The sequence below is a fragment of the Triticum dicoccoides genome, unplaced genomic scaffold (assembly GCF_002162155.2).
Source record: "Triticum dicoccoides isolate Atlit2015 ecotype Zavitan unplaced genomic scaffold, WEW_v2.0 scaffold126644, whole genome shotgun sequence".
Taxonomy (NCBI): Eukaryota; Viridiplantae; Streptophyta; class Magnoliopsida; order Poales; family Poaceae; genus Triticum; species Triticum dicoccoides.
In genome coordinates this window covers 59398-79006 of record NW_021188869.1, presented here as the reverse complement: position 1 = coordinate 79006, position 19609 = coordinate 59398, and the positions used below count along the sequence as shown (strand labels likewise).

The 19609-nt window shown below is 47.7% G+C and overlaps 1 pseudogene; it reads left to right on the top strand.

The window, feature by feature from the left end:
- Window positions 1–3904: 3904 nt before the first annotated feature.
- On the top strand, window positions 3905–5331 carry LOC119343418 (annotated as a pseudogene).
- The last annotated feature ends 14278 nt before the right edge of the window (window positions 5332–19609 follow it).

The window sequence follows — 19609 nt, the reverse complement described above, 5'->3', positions numbered from 1 at the left end:
GAACAATGATGTGTCAGACTTAGAAGGAACAAAGCCAAGCATTTGCATTTTTTTTGCTGAGACGTGAGTACCATGCCCTTGGTGCTTGCTTCAACCCATATAAAGACTTGTCAAGTTTACACACATAAGAGGGTGCATCTTTGCTTACAAACCCAGGAGGTTGCTTCATGTACACTTCCTCTTCCAGAACACCATGGAGAAATGCGTTCTGCACATCTAGCTGTCTGAGACTCCAGCCCCTGGATACAGCAATAGACAAAACGAGACGGATAGTGGCAACCTTTACAACGGGACTAAACGTGTCCTCATAGTCTATGCCATACCGTTGTTTAAAACCTTTGGCAACAAGTCTGGCCTTGTAACGATCAATGGTTCCGTCAGACTTTCTTTTAATCCTGAATACCCACTTGCAATCAATAAGATTTTTACCTTGCTGTGGAGGAACCAGATGCCATGTTTTATTTTTCTGCAATGCCTTGAACTCCTCGTTCATGGCATTTTTCCATTTGTCATCACTGAGTGCTTCTTCAAGTGTATATGGTTCACCTGGTTCACCTGTGGAGCACACCATCCCATACTTAGTTACATGTTTATAATCAACAGGCTGAATTACCCCTTTTTGTAGTCGTGTACGGCGTGGAGATGGTGCAGCTTCGGTTTGTGGCACAGAAGATCATGGTCCAGCAGCAGCAGCGGGATCAGCAGCAGCATCTGTGCGCGCTGGATCTTCTGTGGTGGTTGGTGAAGCTGTGAACGTTGCAGCGGGCGCAGAAGATCCCGCCCCGCGGGCCTCATCATTGGTGCATGATGGAGCGGGCCCGCTATCAACATGGGATCCCGCGCCAGCGGCTGTCGGGTGGCGTAGATCCCTCCTTTTGTAGCAGATTGGCTGGACCGGAAAACGAGTCGCGGGCCCAGCTGCAGTTGTTCGCCAAGTGGTGGCGCCTGATTTGCGCGGAGCAGAGGGGGCGTGCTCTCCAGTAGCGTCGCGCCGGTGGCTGGCTCGGGGACGACGCGCGGTGGGTCGCGCCCGACCGCTCCTGACGAGGTTGTTGGCGGCGCTGATGGCGCAGAATCTGAGGCAGATTCGCCTGGCGGTTCTGACGCTGCGGGCCACCCGGATCCCGAGGGCGATACGGCTGACACGCCTGACCGCGCGGATCCCGAGGGGGATTTGTTCCCTGCGCCGGAGCACATGAAATATGGCTCTGTGAGGCGCGTTTCTTCATCAATTTTGCTTCCGTTTTTTTCCGTATATTCTCCTGCATCATCACAAGGCTCACACAAGGCATTAATAGGGTCAGTCAATAGTTGATCATCATAGTTATTTCCCCCTTGATCAAGACCGGTAAGATGAGATGGTAGAAGGAGAATTTCCTTGCGAAGTAATGCACCAGCATTGGGGTGAAGGTCGGAGAAAGGAAATTTGGTCTCATCGAACACAAACATCACGAGATATATAGACACGGCCCGTGGAGACATCGAGACACTTGACACCCTTGTGTTGAGCACTATACCCTAGAAAGACACATTGTTTTGATCGGAACACGAGCTTGCGATTATTGTAGGGGCGAAGATTTGGCCAGCAGGCACAACCAAAGACACGAAGAGACTTGTAGTCTGGTTTGGTGTGAAGAAGTCTTTCTATGGGGGTTTCATTGTGGATGACACGACTAGGAAGCATGTTGATGATGTGAACAGCAGTAAGAAACACTTCATCCCAGAACTTGAGAGGCATAGAAGCACCAGCAAGTAGAGCTAGACCAACTTCAACGATATGCCTATGCTTACGTTCAGCAGAGCCGTTTTGTTGGTGAGCATGAGGGCAGGACACATGATGAGAGATGCCCAAAGTTTGGAAGAAGGAATTGAGCTTTTCGTATTCCCCTCCCCAATCAGATTGAACAGCAATGATCTTGCGGTCAAACTTTCTTTTAACGAGTGCTTGAAAGTTTTGAAACACTTGAAAAACCTCGGATCGTTTCTTGAGAAGATAGATCCACGAGAATTTGCTATAGTCATCAATGAAGCTTACGTAATACGTGTGTCTACCAACCGAACTAGGAGCAGGGCCCCAAACATCCGAAAAAATTAATTGTAAGGGTTGAGTAGAACACTAGTAGAAATAGGATAAGGTAATTGATGACTTTTTGCTCTTTGGCAGGAATCACAAATGGTTTCGACATGACGCTCACCAAAAAACGGGAGCTTATTCTTTCTAAGCAAACGTTCTACAAAGGAAAAGGAAGCATGTCCTAGACGATCGTGCCATCGTGTGGAGAAAAGCTTGACAGCACCATGGGCTTGTTTATTGAAACTTCGAAACTCCGGAAGCAATGGGTAGAGCCCTCGAATGCATCTACCTCGATATAGAATTTTCCTCGTGGCCTGATCCTTAATCAAGAAGAAAAAAGGATGAAACTCAATGAAGACATGATACAAGTGCAATACGATGAACAGAGAGGAGATTTTTGTTGGCACTAGGGACATGCAAAATTTTCCTAAGGTGGATTTTACGATGAGGGGTATGAATAACTGAATGACCAATATGACGGATCCTCATACCTGCCCCACTTGCCGTGTGGATTTGGTCCTTGCCGGGGTACTTTTCACGGAGTGTTACTTTCTCAAGTTCACCCGTGAGATGGTTGGTTGCACCGCTGTCAAGGTACCAGTTCGTGTCGACGCCGTAGGCACCATCAGCAGCGGCAGCAACTTTTTCCTTGTCTTCAGACGACGCCTCATCTTCTTCAAAACGGTACCAGCAGTCTTTTGCCGAGTGCCCGAGCTTGCCACAGATTTGGCAACGCACGGCATCCGGGCGCGACTTGCTGTTCCCGCCGCGGCGACCCCTGGTGTTGTTGGAGGAGGGGCGGCTGCTGCGGGAGTTGGAGCCATTGGTGTTGCCGCCACCGCCACCGCCAGGCCTGCCCTTGGAGCGAGGAGGACCACGGTGGCGAGAGGAGTAGCCGCCACGGCCACGGGTCGCGGCGTTGGCAGAAGATTTGAGCCGCCCGCCCCCTGGTACATGGCCACCCGCTGGTCGAAGTTACTCAACATAGCGAAGAGCTTGTCGAGAGAGACCGGGGTGGTGCGGACGTCGAGGGCGGAGACCAAGGGCTGGTACTCCATGTCGAGGCCGTGGAGAATGTAGCTGATGAGTTCGTCGTCCTGCAGGGGCTTGCTGGCGGCCGCCAGCTCATCGGCAAGGCCGCGCATATGGGCGAAGAAGGTGGCGACCGATTGGGTGCCCTTCTGCGCGCTGAGCAGGGCCGTGCGAATATTATTGACACGGCTCAAAGACTGCGAGGAAAACATACCTGCGAGGATCGTCCAGAGCGCGCTCGCCGTGGTGACCGTGGTCACCTGCAGCAGGACCTCCTTGGTGAGGTTGTTGAGGAGATAGCCCAGCACTTGCTGGTCCTCCCGGACCCAAAAAGGGTGGAGAGGGTTGGGCGCAGAGGTTTCCTTCCCATCCTTGTCTTTGGTGGTGAGGAACTTGGCCGGCTCCGGTGTTGTGCCGTCGGCGTAGCCGAAGACTCCCGCGCCCCTGAGCTGCGGCGTCACCTGCGCGCGCCAGAGGACATAGTTGGTGCGGGTCAGCCTCTCCGTGACTTGGCCGCTGAGGTTGGCATGGGAAGCGCCGGAGGAAGACATGGCTGGAGATTGGATCGCTAGATGGCTTTGGAGAGGATCGCTCTGATTACCATGTGCGATGTGCGGAAACGTCTTGACCTCGGTACGAGGGGACGTGTTGCATGTTATAGGCAGGGGCGCAATAACTCTGAGGCGCATACAGTTGAGATCTTACAGAAGACTTGGAAAAGAAGAGATAGAATAGGTTACAAGAGATAAACATGAACCAACTACCTAGCTATCTCTATCAATATGGTTGGACTCCTGATGCGGCTCACGAGGTTGGTGCGGCAGCCAGCCAAGGCGTGACAGCCAAGGCAACGTGACAGGTTGTTTAACAAATAGTTTCCGTGCTCATGATAAATTTCTTGAATCGATGGACATTCATCCTACACAGCCTTATGTGTTGTCATCATGTGATACACAAATAAAGCTTTGGGACTGGGACAAGGATTGGGAGTGCAGAAGAACGTTTATGGAACACTCCCATACTTTAAAACAGATTGCATTTAACCCATGGAACACCAACAGTTTTGCTAGTGCTTCAAGAGATCACACAGTAAAGGTTCGGACTTGTCTCTTATGCTAACTGAAAATTGGCTTTCTTCAAGACCAGCTGATTGCAAACTCGTGTGTTTTGTGTTCAGGTTTGGAGTCTTGATTCTTCCAGATCTATGTGTACTCTTTCTGGGCATTCGGACGAAGTGAACTGCCTAGATTTTTCATGCGTGATAATCAGCACTATTTGATTACGGGCTCTGAGGATATGACTGCCAAGGTCTGCTATTTCACTAAAACATGTAGCAATGCATTATGCAGATAACACTAAAAATAACACATGCTTGTTTGTTTCTTCCAACCAGATATGGGACCTGAAGAAAGAGATGTGTATTGAGACACTAAAAGGTTTCATGTTTCCAGTTGTCTCAATTGTTTCCCATCCCAGACTTCCACTTGTAATTATAGGTACAAGAAACGGCATCGTTCATTTGTGGAGCTTGACTAATTTCAGGTAATCGGCACTGTAGGAGTATGTTCTTGCGACGTTCACAAACTTGGCATACCTAACATGTGGCGTTGCACATGTTTCAATTAATGCTAGCATCACTTGAGATGCTCGTGTCACACAATTTTACTTTAAAAAAATGCTTTCTCCCATGTGATACAATTAAAGTAACCGGAAAGTAGTTAGTGATGCTTCGTATTCTCCAGGCTTAAGAGAATTCTTCACATTGGTTGTCATCAGGGTGTCCGTGGTCTCGCCACTTTGATGGGGTCAAGAAGGTAACCGATATTTCTGATGTTGTCTTTTTTACTGTCTAGCATTGTTTCTCTGTACTATGTTTTATAGGTGGAAATAATGATCTTCAGTTCTAGCTTCATTTATTTTTGTCATTTCCCTGCCACCTATTTTTCGCAATTCTCGCCATCTATATGATGTTTTGCATGTAAACTGAAGCACATACTCTCTATTTACCAGGGTTATCATTGGACATGGTTCAGCAGTATCAGTGGTGGAGATCCATGATGAAGAACCTGTTGATAGCAAGGCCGAAATGGAAGTCCAATATGAGCGGCAAGGATGATCATTCGGTATGAGCGACGCATATTAAAAAAAAAAAGAAATCCAAGACATCCGTCGCCGGCGTTGCATGCACCGTTACCTGCCGATTAGGGCTAAGATTTTTTTTTCAAAAAGGGGGGCTCCTCGGCCTCTGCATCAGCATGATGCATACGGCCATCTTATTAACCAAACAAATAAGTTCCAACAAGGTCTCAAAGTCTCCAAAAGTGAAAAGAAAAAAAAGGCTCACACAGAACCAAAAAGGCTAAAAACACCAACTAGCCAAAAGAAGGATGCCACAACCGCTTGGCTAAAAAGAGATAGGAAAACTAATTGCCTATCCTATTACATGACCGCCATCCAAACCGGTTAAAGATATCCTGAGCTACCGTCTCCCAGCGGATAGATTCGGTAACCAAACGCTCCCTGGGCTCTGTCGGAGTGAGTAGCGACCAGGAACGGATCAGCGCCGTAGCTCTAAAGATAACCTGCAAAAAATGAATGCGTGTTGTCTTGTTAAAAACCAAATCATTCCTGCAATTCCAGAGCGCCCACAACAAGACGCAGACTCCTACACGAATATGTCGCGCTAACCCGGGCTCTACCCCGTTAAGCCATGTTCTAAATAACGTGTTGACTGAACTCGGTGGAGAAATATTAAAAGCAATATGGATTGTCCTCCATAAAACTTTAGCTAGTGGGCAATCAAGAAAAAGATGTTTAATCGTTTCATCCCGATCACAGAAGCTACACCTAGTAGGTCCTGTCCAATTACGCTTTGTCAAGTTGTCCTTGGTTAAAATAACTTGTTTGTGTAGAAACCACATAAACACTTTAATTTTCAGAGGAACTTTGACAGCCCACACATGTTTGGAACTAGGAATCGAGCTTGAATTGATCACATCAACATACATTGATTTAACTGTAAATTCTCCCGACCTAGTGAGCTTCCAGCGTAATTTATCGGGTTGTTGGGAAAGTTGAACATCCATCAGTCTCCTAACTAGATGTGGCCATTATTCCCAATGATTGCCCACTAACGCCCGTCTGAACTGAATATTAAGGGGGATTGATTGAAATACCGATGCAACAAAAATCTCACGTCGTTGAACAATACGATACAAGGACGGGTATTGGATGGCTAGGGGTACTTCTCCGAGCCAAGTATCCTCCCAGAATCTCGTACTGGCTCCGTCACCAACAATAAACTTTGTCCTATTAAAGAAGGAAAGCTTTACTTTCATAAGCCCTTTCCAAAAGGGTGAATCAGTCGGTCTTACTGTGACCTGAGACAAAGTTTTGGTTTGAAGATACTTATTCCGAAGGATTTGTGCCCAAGTGGCGTCAATTCCGCTAGATAACTTCCACAACCACTTGCTAAGAAGACATCTGTTCTTGACTTCAAGATTCTCAATCCCAAGACCCCCTTGGTCTTTCGGTCTACAGATGATATCCCATTTGGCTAAACGGTATTTTCTTTTTAGCTCATCACCCTGCCAAAAAACGGGATCGATAAAAGTCCAGTCTTTTCCTAACACCAACTGGGACTTTGAAAAACGACAAAAGAAACATAGGCATACTCGTGAGAACCGAATTAATCAGAATTAAGCGGCCTCCGTATGACATGAGCTTGCCCTTCCAGCAACTCAGTTTCTTTTCAAATCGGTCCTCTATACACTTCCATTCTCTGTTTGTCAGCTTAAGATGGTGGATTGGAAATCCTAAGTATGTGAAAGGCAAAGCCCCGAAATCACACCCAAACAATTGCTTGTAGGCCTCTTGTTCATCATTGGCTCTACCAAAGCAGAACAATTCGCTTTTATGAAAGTTAATCTTTAACCCAGTCAATTGTTCAAATAAGCATAACACCAGCTTCATATTTCTCACTTTTACCAAGTCGTGCTCCATAAAGATGATTGTATCATCAGCGTACTGGAGGATGGATACCCCTCCATCAATGAGATGAGGTACCAGGCCTCCCACTTGACCAGCCTCCTTAGCTCTTCCTATCAAAATTGCCAACATGTCCACTACAATGTTGAACAAAATAGGGGACATCGGATCCCCTTGTCTTAGGCCCTTGTGTGTCTGGAAGTAATGACCGATCTTGTCATTAACTTTAATTCCAGCACTCCCTTTTTGCGTATATGATTCAACCTGGCTTCACCAGCCTTCATTGAAATCTTTCATGCGCAACGCCTGTTGTAGGAATGGCCACTTTACTTTATCGTACGCTTTCTCGAAATCCACCTTAAAAATAACTCCGTCCAATTTTTTCGAGTGAATTTCATGGAGCGTTTCATGCAGGACCACCACCCCTTCCAGGATGTTTCTATCCGGCATGAAAGCAGTTTGGGAATGCTGCACCACAGAATGCGCCATCTGTGTGAGCCGATTCGTCCCAACTTTGGTAAAAAATTTGAAACTAACATTGAGAAGACAGATCGGTCTGAACTGCTCGATTCTCAGAGCATCTGTCTTCTTAGGAAGCAATGTTATAGTTCCAAAATTTAGGTGAAATAACTGAAGCCATCCAGAGAAAAGATCGTGGAACATTGGAAGTAAATCCCCCTTAATAATATGCCAGCATCTTTTGTAAAACTCCGCCAGAAATCCACCCGGCCCGGGAGCCTTATTGTTTTTCATCTGCATTATGGCATCAAAAACCTCCTTCTCCAAGAAAGGGGCAACCAGAATATCATTATCATTAGCAGTTAGTTGAGGCACATCCTCAGTCCTGGACTCATCGAGGGAGACACAACTATCCTCCGGAGGTCCAAATAACTGCTTATAATACTCGGTGACGTAAAGCTTTAGGTTGTCCTGCCCTACAATAGTTCCTTCATCTTGCTCAAGCTGGAAAATTCTCTTCTTTCTGTGTTTGCCATTAGCAATCAAATGAAAGAATTGAGTGTTCGCGTCCCCCTGACCACTCTACGAACTTTAGCTCTCAACGCCCACTTCAAATCTTCTTCGCGGAGAAGTTCTTTCAACCTCATCTCCGCATCCAGCTTAGACTGGAGCTCTGCAGGTTGCAAGATCGTGGATTCGGCTTTAATATCGAGGGACTGAATCAGAGAAAGGAGCCTGTCCTTTTCAATCTTATAAATCCCACTAAGGTGTTTAGCCCATCCTCGTAGGAAACTTCTCAAATGTCTAATCTTATTCTGCCACCGCTCGACAGAAGTCTTGCCTCCTCTATCTTTAGCCCATTCCCTGGCTATCAGATCAAAGAATCCTTCTCGTTCGAACCAAGCAAGTTTGAAGGAAAAGGTGTTTTTGTTTCCCACGTGGTTTGGCTCACCTGAGTCCACGAATAAAGGTGTGTGATCCGATATACCGCGCGAGAGAGCTTGAACCGTTACAAGAGGGAACTTCTGTTCCCACTCGACGCTCGCAAGGACTCGATCCAACTTCTCGAATGTCAGATTTGGCAAAGCGTTGGCCCAGGTAAATTTTCGACCAGCAAGCTCTATCTCTCTCAGATCCAAGCTTTCAATGATGGTGTTAAACATAAACGACCATCTGCCGTCAAAATTATCGTTATTCTATTCCTCTCTCCTCCTAATGATGTTGAAATCACCCCCAACCAGAATTGGGAGTTGCTCGGAACCGCAAATTTGAACCAAGTCCGCCAAAAACTCCGGTTTAAACTCGGGTTGTGCGGCACCATAAACCGCCACTAGAGCCCAGTTAAACCCATCAACTTTAGACCTAACCTAAAATTTAACCGCGAAGTCACCCATCACTACACTTCGGACTTCTAGTGAATCGCATCTTACTCCAAGCAGGATCCCACCGGATCTTCCTTGCGGGGGAAGGCAATGCCAATCAAAATCGACACCCCCCGATAGCGTATTAAGAAACTGAGGCGCAAAATTATCCCTACCAGTTTCTGAGAGAGCAATGAAATCTAATCGATGCTCCAGAGATGCCTCAGCGAGAAACCTTCTTTTAGCCAAGTCCTTCAGACCTCTGCTATTCCAAAAGATTCATTTCATATGTCATCATGAAATTTTTTGGCCGTCCGAATCCTAGCACTCCTACGAACCGCGGACGCGGGATACACCTTCCGCTTCCACTTACGTTTGGGTTTACTATGGTCCTCCATCGGTGCTCATAACCGGGCTCTGGTGGTTTATTCACTACATCCTCTAGGCTAACCTCCTCCTCCTTGGATTCAGTAGTGGATGGTGCAAGGTCTGCACAAAAATTATCGAGCACTCTCACCCCCAACGCATCAATCTCAGCATCATTCATAGGTCTTACTGCTGCTAGGTTTCGAATAGTTTCTAAAGCGCGTTCCGCTTCCAAATCAAGGAGATCATTAACCGAGTTGGAGATTCCACTATTAGTACTCCCTAGCGAAACTCCTAATTGGTTTGCATTATTTATAATCTCATCCTTAGAAAAATGCAAAATAGAATTGGATAAGTTGACGGACATATCGGTGGTGACCTCAATGTCACGAAGCTTGGCCGCCCTCATAGCGCACCTCTGCTGCATGTCATCCACCTCCGGATGGTCCTGGAGACGAGAACTCATACGTCGCCCCGTAGAGACCGGGTCGGGAATCCCACCAAAGGCAATAACCTCCTCCTGAGTAGTGCCACTCGGAGGAGGTGGTGGCGGAGGGCTCCCAAAGCATACGGACGGAAAGCCGGGGGAGGAAGGCACCGGCGCCGCCTGCCCGAACACCCCCCTGCCCCAACCCTCAAGCCTGAGGGCGTCGCCGTCCCGACTGCTGAAGGAGAAGGAAGGACCGGGGCCACCTGCCCCAGACTCCCACCCAGCACCACACTACTAGGGAAAACCCTAGTAGTAGCGCGGGTTTCGAGGCTAGCAGCAGCGCGGGTGGCCGCTCTACTAATAAGGCGCTACAGCTAACTCATAGTAGTAGCGCGGCCCTAACCCGCGCTACTACTGTTGACGATATCAGCAGCGCTTTTTAGGAACGCGCTACTATTAACTAGCTGTAGCGATTTCGCCATCCCTTGCTACTGCTATATCTTTCATCATTTTCCCATTACCCCTTTCCCTTTCAGTTTCCCTTTCAGATACTAGATACTAGGTACTGCTAGTAGATATCAAATTCATAAACCATTACTAGGTAGTACTCCCTTCGTTCCAAATTACTCGTCGTGGTTTTAGTTCAAACCACGATGAGTAATTTGGAACGAAGGGAGTACTAGATAACAACTTCATGCATAGTCAACATGCATCCTCAAGTAGTAAAAGGTCATATCAACGGCCATCATCATATGTAGTTCTAGATGATATCGACGATGATCATCATATGTAGTTCTAGATGATATAGCCACACACACATATGTAGTTCTAGATGATATCGAAGACAATCATCATCCTCAAGCCTGGGCGGTTGGTGTTCCTGATAGTAATTAGGATGACCTGTCCAACACGAAGATTCCTGCCATCAAGGAATTTTTTCCACCCAACCGAGTTTAAGTGTGTGCGATCGTCCGTGTCCACGCAGTAAGTACAGGTTGTGACGGAGCCCCTTGCAGTAAGGCGTAGTCCAGCTGAGCATTCTTCATCAGGCTCGATACCATAACTCACAGATATGCTCTTTGCCAATTTCTGAATAAGAAAAACATATCAATTAATAAATAGCCTCGCAAATAAGTACATATGGATTATCTACACTATTAATAGTTTCCTTAGATTCTACACTAATAAGCATGTGATCGAACTCTACACTAAAACATATCATCGACTAGATTCCACACAACATACCATATCATTGGACTGTACACTAAGTAATTCATTGGATAATTTGCATTTGTAAGTATAACATACCATATCATGTCGATCAACCATGGTATTTGTCAAGCGGGTCACGAATGGCACCCCGACAAAGTCAGCACGTGGCGAAATTATGTCCCACGGGTTGGACACCTCCTCCTCACTCAGCCTTGTTCTTTGAGCTACGATGGCTTCATGAAGTGGGTCCTCATCATCTTCATCGAGTGGGTCCTCATTATCTTCATCATCTCCGTCATTTTCATCATCTTCCACCAGGTTGAGATAAATGACAGCTAGCTTGGGTCTTTCTGCTCGGAAGGAGAAGCTGATCAACTGACCACCAGTAAGACGCATGCGAGCGATGAAGCCCATCCATCTCCTCCAATCTGCGACATATTGCGTCCTTTCTCGACCTCCATAGTGTACGGCCCCCCAGGAGCCTCAAATGTCATTGTGTCTCCTGTCAGCTTGTTGAATTTCAACCTCACATTGCATGGGAGATCTGTGTAAAATAAGTAAAATGACACAATGCAGTAATGCCAACACTAAAAATAAAATAGTTATTACATTTCATCTAATTTCTTACCGCGGCATGATGAAAACTCGGCTGGAAGTAGATGTCGAACAGCTTGCCAGTTGCAAGGCTGCTGGCGCATCTTGACTTGCACAGTCGACATAGTGGTGGTGGTGGTGACGCCATTTTTCCTAAAGCAATATGAGCAAAGGATTAACGATCAACTAAATCAAAATGTTCTAAGTGAACTAAATCAACTAGCCTACTAAATCAACTAAATCAAAATGTTCTAAATCAACTAAATCAACTAGCCTACTAAATCAACTAAATCAAAATGTTCTAAGTCAACTAAATCAACTAGCCTACTAAATCAACTAAATCATATCAACTAAATCAAAATGTTGCATATGAACTAGCCTACTAAATCAACTAAATCAAAATGTTCTAAGTCAATTAAATCAACTAGCCTACTAAATCAACTAAATCAAAATGTTCTAAGTCAATTAAATCAACTAGCCTACTAAATCAACTAAATCAAAATGTTCTAAATCAACTAAATCAACTAGCCTACTAAATCAACTAAATCAAAATGGTCTAAATCAACTAAATCAACTAGCCTACTAAATCAACTAAATCAAAATGTTCTAAATCAACTAAATGAACTAGCCTACTAAATCAACTAAATCAAAATGTTCTAAGTCAACTAAATCAACTAAATGAATTAGCCTACTAAATCAACTAAATCAAAATGTTCTAAGTCAACTAAATCAACTAGCCTACTAAATCAACTAAATTATGTCAACTAAATCAAAATGTTGCATATGAGCAGGAGGGAGAAGGAGGGGCGACTCGAGGAGGAAGAAGAGAGTAGGATGGAGGAGGAAGGCGGAGCGAGGAGGGGCCGGCCGGGGCGGCCAGTTGAGGGAGGACGGAGGAGGAAGGCGGAGCGAGGAGGGGCCGGCCAGCGGCGAGTGGAGAGGGAGGACGGAGGAGGAGGCCGGTACTGAGTCCAGCAAGGAGGAGGAGGTGACGGTGCGTGGCGCAGACGGAGGAGGGGCGACCGGGGTGGACCGGCGCGCGGCGCAGACGGAGGATTGAGTGGCTGTGTGAGTGGATCGGATAGAGGAGGTAGGGAGATGAATGGCTTAGCAGTAGTGCGCTGTAGGAAAAGACGCTACTGCTAAGCTATCTAGCAGCAGCGCCTTTCACAATAAAGTGTGTCAGCATGTAAAAATAGACTTTGTTCAATATATCAAAAATACATTGATCATCAACGATCTTTTTGTGTACAATCTGATTTGTCAATATGAGTCCTCACCGGTTTAGGAACAGGTGAAGACTCATATTGCAGCCACAAATTCTACACATAGAGTTTAATGAAGACCAAGTGCTTGTCAAAGTTTGAGAAGTAACAAATTTAAGGTGGTAGAAACTCTCTTCACGGAGCGAGGTGGGACTAAATTTTTTTAGGAAACTTAGCAGTAGCGCTTATCTGAGAAATGCGCTGCTACTATGCTACGTAGCAGTAGCACGCGTCGCTATAACGCGTTGCTGCTATAACTAGCCTCGCGGCGGCCTTGTGGAAATTATAGCAGCAGCGCGTCTTTGAGAGGGCGCGCTACTGCTATATTTGTTTCAGCAGCGAGTTTCGGCTAGGCACGCTACTTCTAATTAGCAGCAGCGACTTATTTTGAAGCGCGCTGCTGATAAGCTTCTGTGTATAGGCTTTTCCCTAGTAGTGCCACCGGAGATACGGCCTCACTAGCCTGCGCCGAAGGGGAAGGAGCCGGGGCCACGTGCCCCAGACGGTCTCCCCTACGGCTGGCCGTCGATAGTGCGGCCGGCGTCGCCGGCGTCAGGATAGGGGGAGAAGAAGTCGCGGCCACCTACCCCGAACTCCCCCCTAGGCATAACCACCGAAGCGGCCGACATCTGTCTGCACGTGACCACAGGGGGCACTGGGAGGAGCGGAACCACCTGAGGCTCCACGTCCCCTCCCCCCTCCAAGGTCGTCGCCGAGTGTACTGTCACACAGTCACCCACCACGGGACGATCAGCAGTCCCAAAATCCAGCACAGGGAGCGAGCTCTCGAGAGCATCATCAGAATCCACCCGGTCGCTCCAAAGCCTAGGAGGGGCAGACGCAGGCTCAAAGGATCCAAACCACAAAGTATTCTTCGGCACCGACGGAGATGGGGCCGGCTCTACCCCGGACCCAGTCTCAGGCAACTGAGCAACTGGTCCCGATCCGTTGGACCTCTCTCGTCCAGCCTCATCAGTCGGATCCTCCGTAGCACCCGCATTGTCGTCACCCTCGTGCATATCCACATCAGCCCCATTAACCGCCTCAGCAAACAACTCTGAATCCTCAAACTCAATCTCAAGAGGAAACACCTCTCCCCTATAAGTCCAGTTAACCACATCCGGGACGAACTCGATGTCCAGAACACTCACTAGCAGTCGAGCCACCCCATGGGCGCGAGTGAATGTCATATCCACTTTCTCAGTTCTGCCAACTATGATACCCAGACTAGCCACAACTCGAGCATCCGTCAGAGACTCAGAGGGTGCCCCAGAAAACCACAGCCACACCTAAGTGAGTGGCTTTCCTTTAGGCTCCACTTTCTTCCACTCTTGAAACTCTAGAATGCAATTAGTGCCGGGTACCTTGCACAAACCAAAGCTCAGTAACCGCCGCAAGTCCTCTACTGATGGGAAGTCAACTCTGAACACACTCTCCTCGATGTGGACAAGCTCCCACTGAAAATCACCAGGAGCCAGTTGTTGAAGCCTCTGCACTATCTGAGCCTCAGAAACCGCTCCCTGGGTAGCTTTCACAATTCCAGTAGTCAAGCTCTGCGTCACAACTGGAATCTCTCTCGCAGCCGGGGACTCAAAGAACATCAGCTCAGCACAATATACTCCATACATTGTAAGAGGCGGAGCCTGATCACGCAGAAGCGGGCAATCCCCCGTGGCATGTGCTGGCTTACCACACGAATCACACAACTCAGCCACGCACTCAGCAATGAAGTGTCCCTTCTCACCACATCAATAGCATATCATCTTCTCCTTCTTACGCGCCCACTTGGATGCCCTCTCAGACTCAGCCCTGATGCCTGCATCAGCTGAAGCACCAGTCATAGCAACATCCGCGTTGGCCAAAGCCGTCACTACCTCCATGGCCTGGCTAGGCAGTGCGGTCGCCTGAGAGGGATCGGCCGCCACCTCGGTAGCCTGATGGTCCACAACGGCCGGCGGCGGAGGCTGTCTGCGGAATCGACCACGACCACCCCCACGACCACCATGGTGACCACGGTAGCCACCTCTCTGCCCGTAATCCGGCCCAGAAGCACCCTCGACAAAACCACCCGGATGGCCAAGGAATGGTCTCTCAACCATCACTCTACCAAGCATAACCACGACCACCACCCGTAGATGACGATCCACGGTGCTGACCATCCCCATAAGCATCATAGCCATCGTACCCCCACTGTCCTCGGGGCGGATCAGAAGACTCTCCAGCCACCTTGTCTTGTCTCGTCTGCGTAGGTCCCGAGCGCTTTTGCGTCGGCCTTGCCACATAGTGAGGTGGCGGCGCGACACGAGACTGCACGCCGGCATTAGTGGCCTGGGCAACCGGCCGTGGGCCATTGACTTGGCCAACCGTTCGAGGGCCATTATGCATCGACGGCCTCGGCGGAGCAGTTCCACGCCCCACCGCCGTAGGATTCGGAGGCCTCGGCGGAGCCGCGCCACGCCCCACGGCCATAGCTGCCGAGCTAGGCGCCGGCGGCCGAACCCCGGGCTGTACGCCAAGGCCGCGACCTGCTATCGCCGTGGTCGCACCATCAGGAGCACCGGTGCCCCGACCCGCAGACAAGGGCGGCACCCCCCCCTCGACCAGCGCCATGCACGGGCAGGGGCGGAGCGGCCCGGTCACTGCCAACACCCGGCGGCGGCACACCACCGCCGCGACCCCCCTGCCAGATGAAGTCTTTGCGGGCACCGGCTGCCCGCCACGCCCAGCCATGGCCCCGAGAGGCGGAATGCGCCGAGCCCGACTGTCCCCCGCAGAACGAATCCACCGCGTCGGCGTCAGACGAAGAACCCTAGGGCGCTGCGATGGGGGCGGTAGCGACGATCGGGACGCACTGCATGCCTCAACCCTCTCGACGTGCTCAAAAACCGGTTCTGTCTGGGCCACATACCCAGCAGACCCCGTCCCAGAGACACCCAGCAGCCCATCAATAGAACGCCTCCCCTCGCGGCACAGGAGCGAATTCAAACGCTCCTGGCGAGCCGCTCTGATCTGGGACACCGTGACCGTCGGCGGCGCTGCCGCGGTCACCTCCGGCGCCGATCGAGCCCGTGCCCGGCAAGGAAACTTTCTTCTAGTAATCGTAGTCCAAGAATCCGGCCGAATCAGATCGAAAATAGTCAAGTTCGGAAGACGTACCTTAGGTATGGGGCCTTTCCATGGCCGAATCACGGAAGCCGCCGTCCTCCGATGAACAATCCGGCGAACCACCTCCACATTGTCCTCCAGAAGCAGACCTTGCCGCGACGGATCGTCAATCGGCACGACACCCTCCACAATCGTAGCCACTTCCTCCTCCGAATACCCAGGATGGAAAGCCTCACAGATCACATCCGAAGTCGTCGGCGAATACCCCTCCGACGAGACGCCTGAGCAGTCCCCGTCGTCGGCGTCCTCTTCGTCAGGGTCGGCAAGAGCCCAGAACCTCCCCCCGACAAGCCTAGCGCCAGGATCGACAGACGCCGGCGTCTGGATCGCGGCGATCGCCATAGGCGTCGCCCGCGTCGCCCTCTCAGAAGATGTAAAAAATAATACTGAAGAGACAGAGTAAACCTTACGGCAGAAAAGAGGGTGAGGAAAGGTTTGACAGAGATAAACTTAGTTGTGAACTTGTGATACTTCCTCCGTCCGGGTGTATAAGTCATTCGCGTAGTTCTAGGTCATCGATTTGAGGAATTAAATATGTGTTATATGTCATGAAAAGTATATCACTAGATTTCCACGCGGATGTAGTTTCTAAATATATATTTTTTGTCACATATAATACATATTTAGATAGTTAAATTATCGACCTAGAACTACGCGAATGACTTATACACCGGGACGGAGGTAGTAGGTGGAATCAAATATAACGTATAAACAAGACACACTAACAATCATCAATAGATATTTTGTTGTCCTCACAATCTTCCACAGCACCCTCAAATTTATGTTTGGTCCAATAGACTCTCCTTTGGCATCCTAACACTCAATTGCCTGCTCCTAACTCCGGTTTACAATAAAGTATGTTATTTTCCCTAGCAACCACCTTTCCGTATGTTCCTTTTTAGAACATCTTTTATGCGTACTTTGTTAGAGATTTATTATGTGTGGTCCATCTGCGCTGGTTTGATATACTAACAAATATATGTGTATAATTTGCTAGAACTAAATGTGCATGTTCCCCCGCAAAAAAGAAAAGTAATGTGCATGTTAGCTGTTTCTTTCGTCTTTTTTATCCAAGTGAAAGTCTTCCAGAATGATGGCTTAATTGTCCAATTATGTATGCTCTCGTCTGCCTCACCAGAAGTCGTAGCTAGATGACAACAACAGATTCAGACGGCATTTCTTTTCTTGACATGAGACCGCAATTTTTTACTTGGAGATGGCCGATAGAGATCACACTGGTTCAATGCACATTAATGAGCTAGCTGTTGCAACCTCGTGTTTATCGTAAGATATTTGGGCCGGCCGGCTGGTGCACATGCACTGTAATGAGCTGTTCCACGATGTATTAGTTTACTATCTCGATCCATGGGGCCAAAGGTTAAGTCTAGGAGGTCTACAATTATAACATAGTCAGAGGCGGAGCCAGGATTTCTCGAAATCTAGGGCTAAACTTAAGCGGTTATAAATAGCGACAACTACCACTACCTAAAAAAGGCCAAATACCACTCGTACAAATAAAAACATATTGTACCATTATCATGAAGTGTATGACGTAGTAGCATTGTCGGATGCAGACTGGTTGGAAGTTGCTTGAAAAAAAAAATCCAGGTCCTCTTAATCTAGAATCTATAATTTTCCCTACTAACAAATAACAATGACTTGACTAGAGTATATACAATAATTTACATCACCAATTCACCAATTTCGGCGGATAAGAAGGCATTATGAGGGCAAATTTGATGATACGATTACGAAAGATTTAACATTACCTACCGGTCGGGGAGATAGACTGATGGAGCAGTCGGTTGTGGTGGAGAGACTAGAGGGGCTTCTCCAACAAGTAGAGATCCGAGATTCGGGGCGATATCCGCTGGGCGCGCGTGTGGTGTAGTCAACCGACGAATTGAGGAGACTTGGCGGCGCAGCGTCAATGAGGTCTTTGAGTACGATCTGGCGAGACGAGAGAAAGCATCAGGGCGATCTTGGCTCAAAGCAATCGTGCGTCATGGAGATCTCGTCAAACAGGCTAGCGATTCCTTTGAGCGATGTGCTAACTGGGCCGGTGGCCAGCATTTTTTTTGGCAAACTTGGATACTTGGATTGTACACGGGCCGAGGCCTGTCCGCTTGCGTTCGCATGCCTGGGCTGGGCCTATATTGGTCTACAAACTTGAAAATATTTTTCTGTATGTATAGCCTACAAGCTGGGCCACGCCTGGGGCTATAGCCCCAGTTGCCCCAGGCCCAATTTCGCCCCTGAACATAGTAGTACTCCTTCTGTGCTAAAATAAGTGTCTCAATCTTAATACAACTTTGTACTTATTTTGAAACAGAGGAAGTACATGTTTCATTTCGACTTTACTCCGTGTTCGCTCGCTAGAGCGAGCGATCCCCACGCGTGGAGCAAGCGATCTTCAAAGTTAGTACAATGTTGAGACACTTGTATGTACTATTTGATAGTATATCTCAATTGCATACCATTTATACTATTTTCTAAATGTGACTAAAACACCTGACATCTTCATCATTACTATGCATACAATCATTCTTATTAGTTACACCATCCGTCCCGAATTACTTGTCGCGGAATTGGATAGACTTGAATTAATTCAAATAAATGGATGTATCTAGACGTATTCTTTAGTTTTAAATGGATCTATCTAGACGTACTTCTAGTCCTAAATGGATGTATCTAGACGTATTTTTAGTTCAATATACATCCATTTCTATCCATTTCTGCGACAAGTAATTCGGGACGGAGGGATTATTAAGCAGAGTACAGAAAAAGCAACCAGTGCCGAACTAGCATGGAAGAAAGTCATGGTTGGCATTGGGAGTTCGATCGCCATCACAAATTCACAATTCAACAGTGACTAGCTATGCGTGCATATTTTCATCAGGACTAGTACAAAGACTTATTAAGAAACTTGAAAGGTTGAGGAAGCCATATGACAAAGGAGTGGTTGAAATATTCTTCCACTGGATTGGATCGACTAGATGATGCTCTGAGAGATGAGAGAAACAATGACTTGATGGTTAGTCGTGGAAACTATTAGAGGGTGCTTGGATACAAGGGACTATTTTTAGTCTGACTAAAAATAGTCTCTTTTAGAGGCTAAAGTTCCAAGCACCCCTGACTAAAGAGAGGCTAGGACTAGTCTTGAGGCTAAAATCTTTTAGTCATGGGAAACCTACTAAAATATGTATTAGCTCTCTCTCTCTCCTCATTTAATTCCTCTCCTTAGTTCTGGATTGGAGGGTTTGGAGGATAATAAATGCTCAATAACTAGATTTTAGTCTCTTTAGTATTTGGATCCAAGCATGGGTAAGACTAGCAAGTTTTAGTCCCACTACTTTTAGTCATGGGACTAAAACGTATCCAAGCATGCTCTTAGTTCTCTCCAAACGACGCACCAGTTGTCACGCATGCCGATGGTTTGATTTTATAATCTCAAACGTCCCGCCATGACACAAAGAGCCAAGACTTTAAAATTGTCTAATTAGCTGTTCCGATGATGGTGGCTCGTGGATTGATTTGTCCTTTAAGAACGCCATCTCCTGTGCTAAGGCCAGCACTTGATCTCTCTAGCTACACCTACCATCACACAAGGAAGAAGAAACACCTACCAAAGGGGGAAGAAAGAGAGAGGTAGCCAAGCCACATC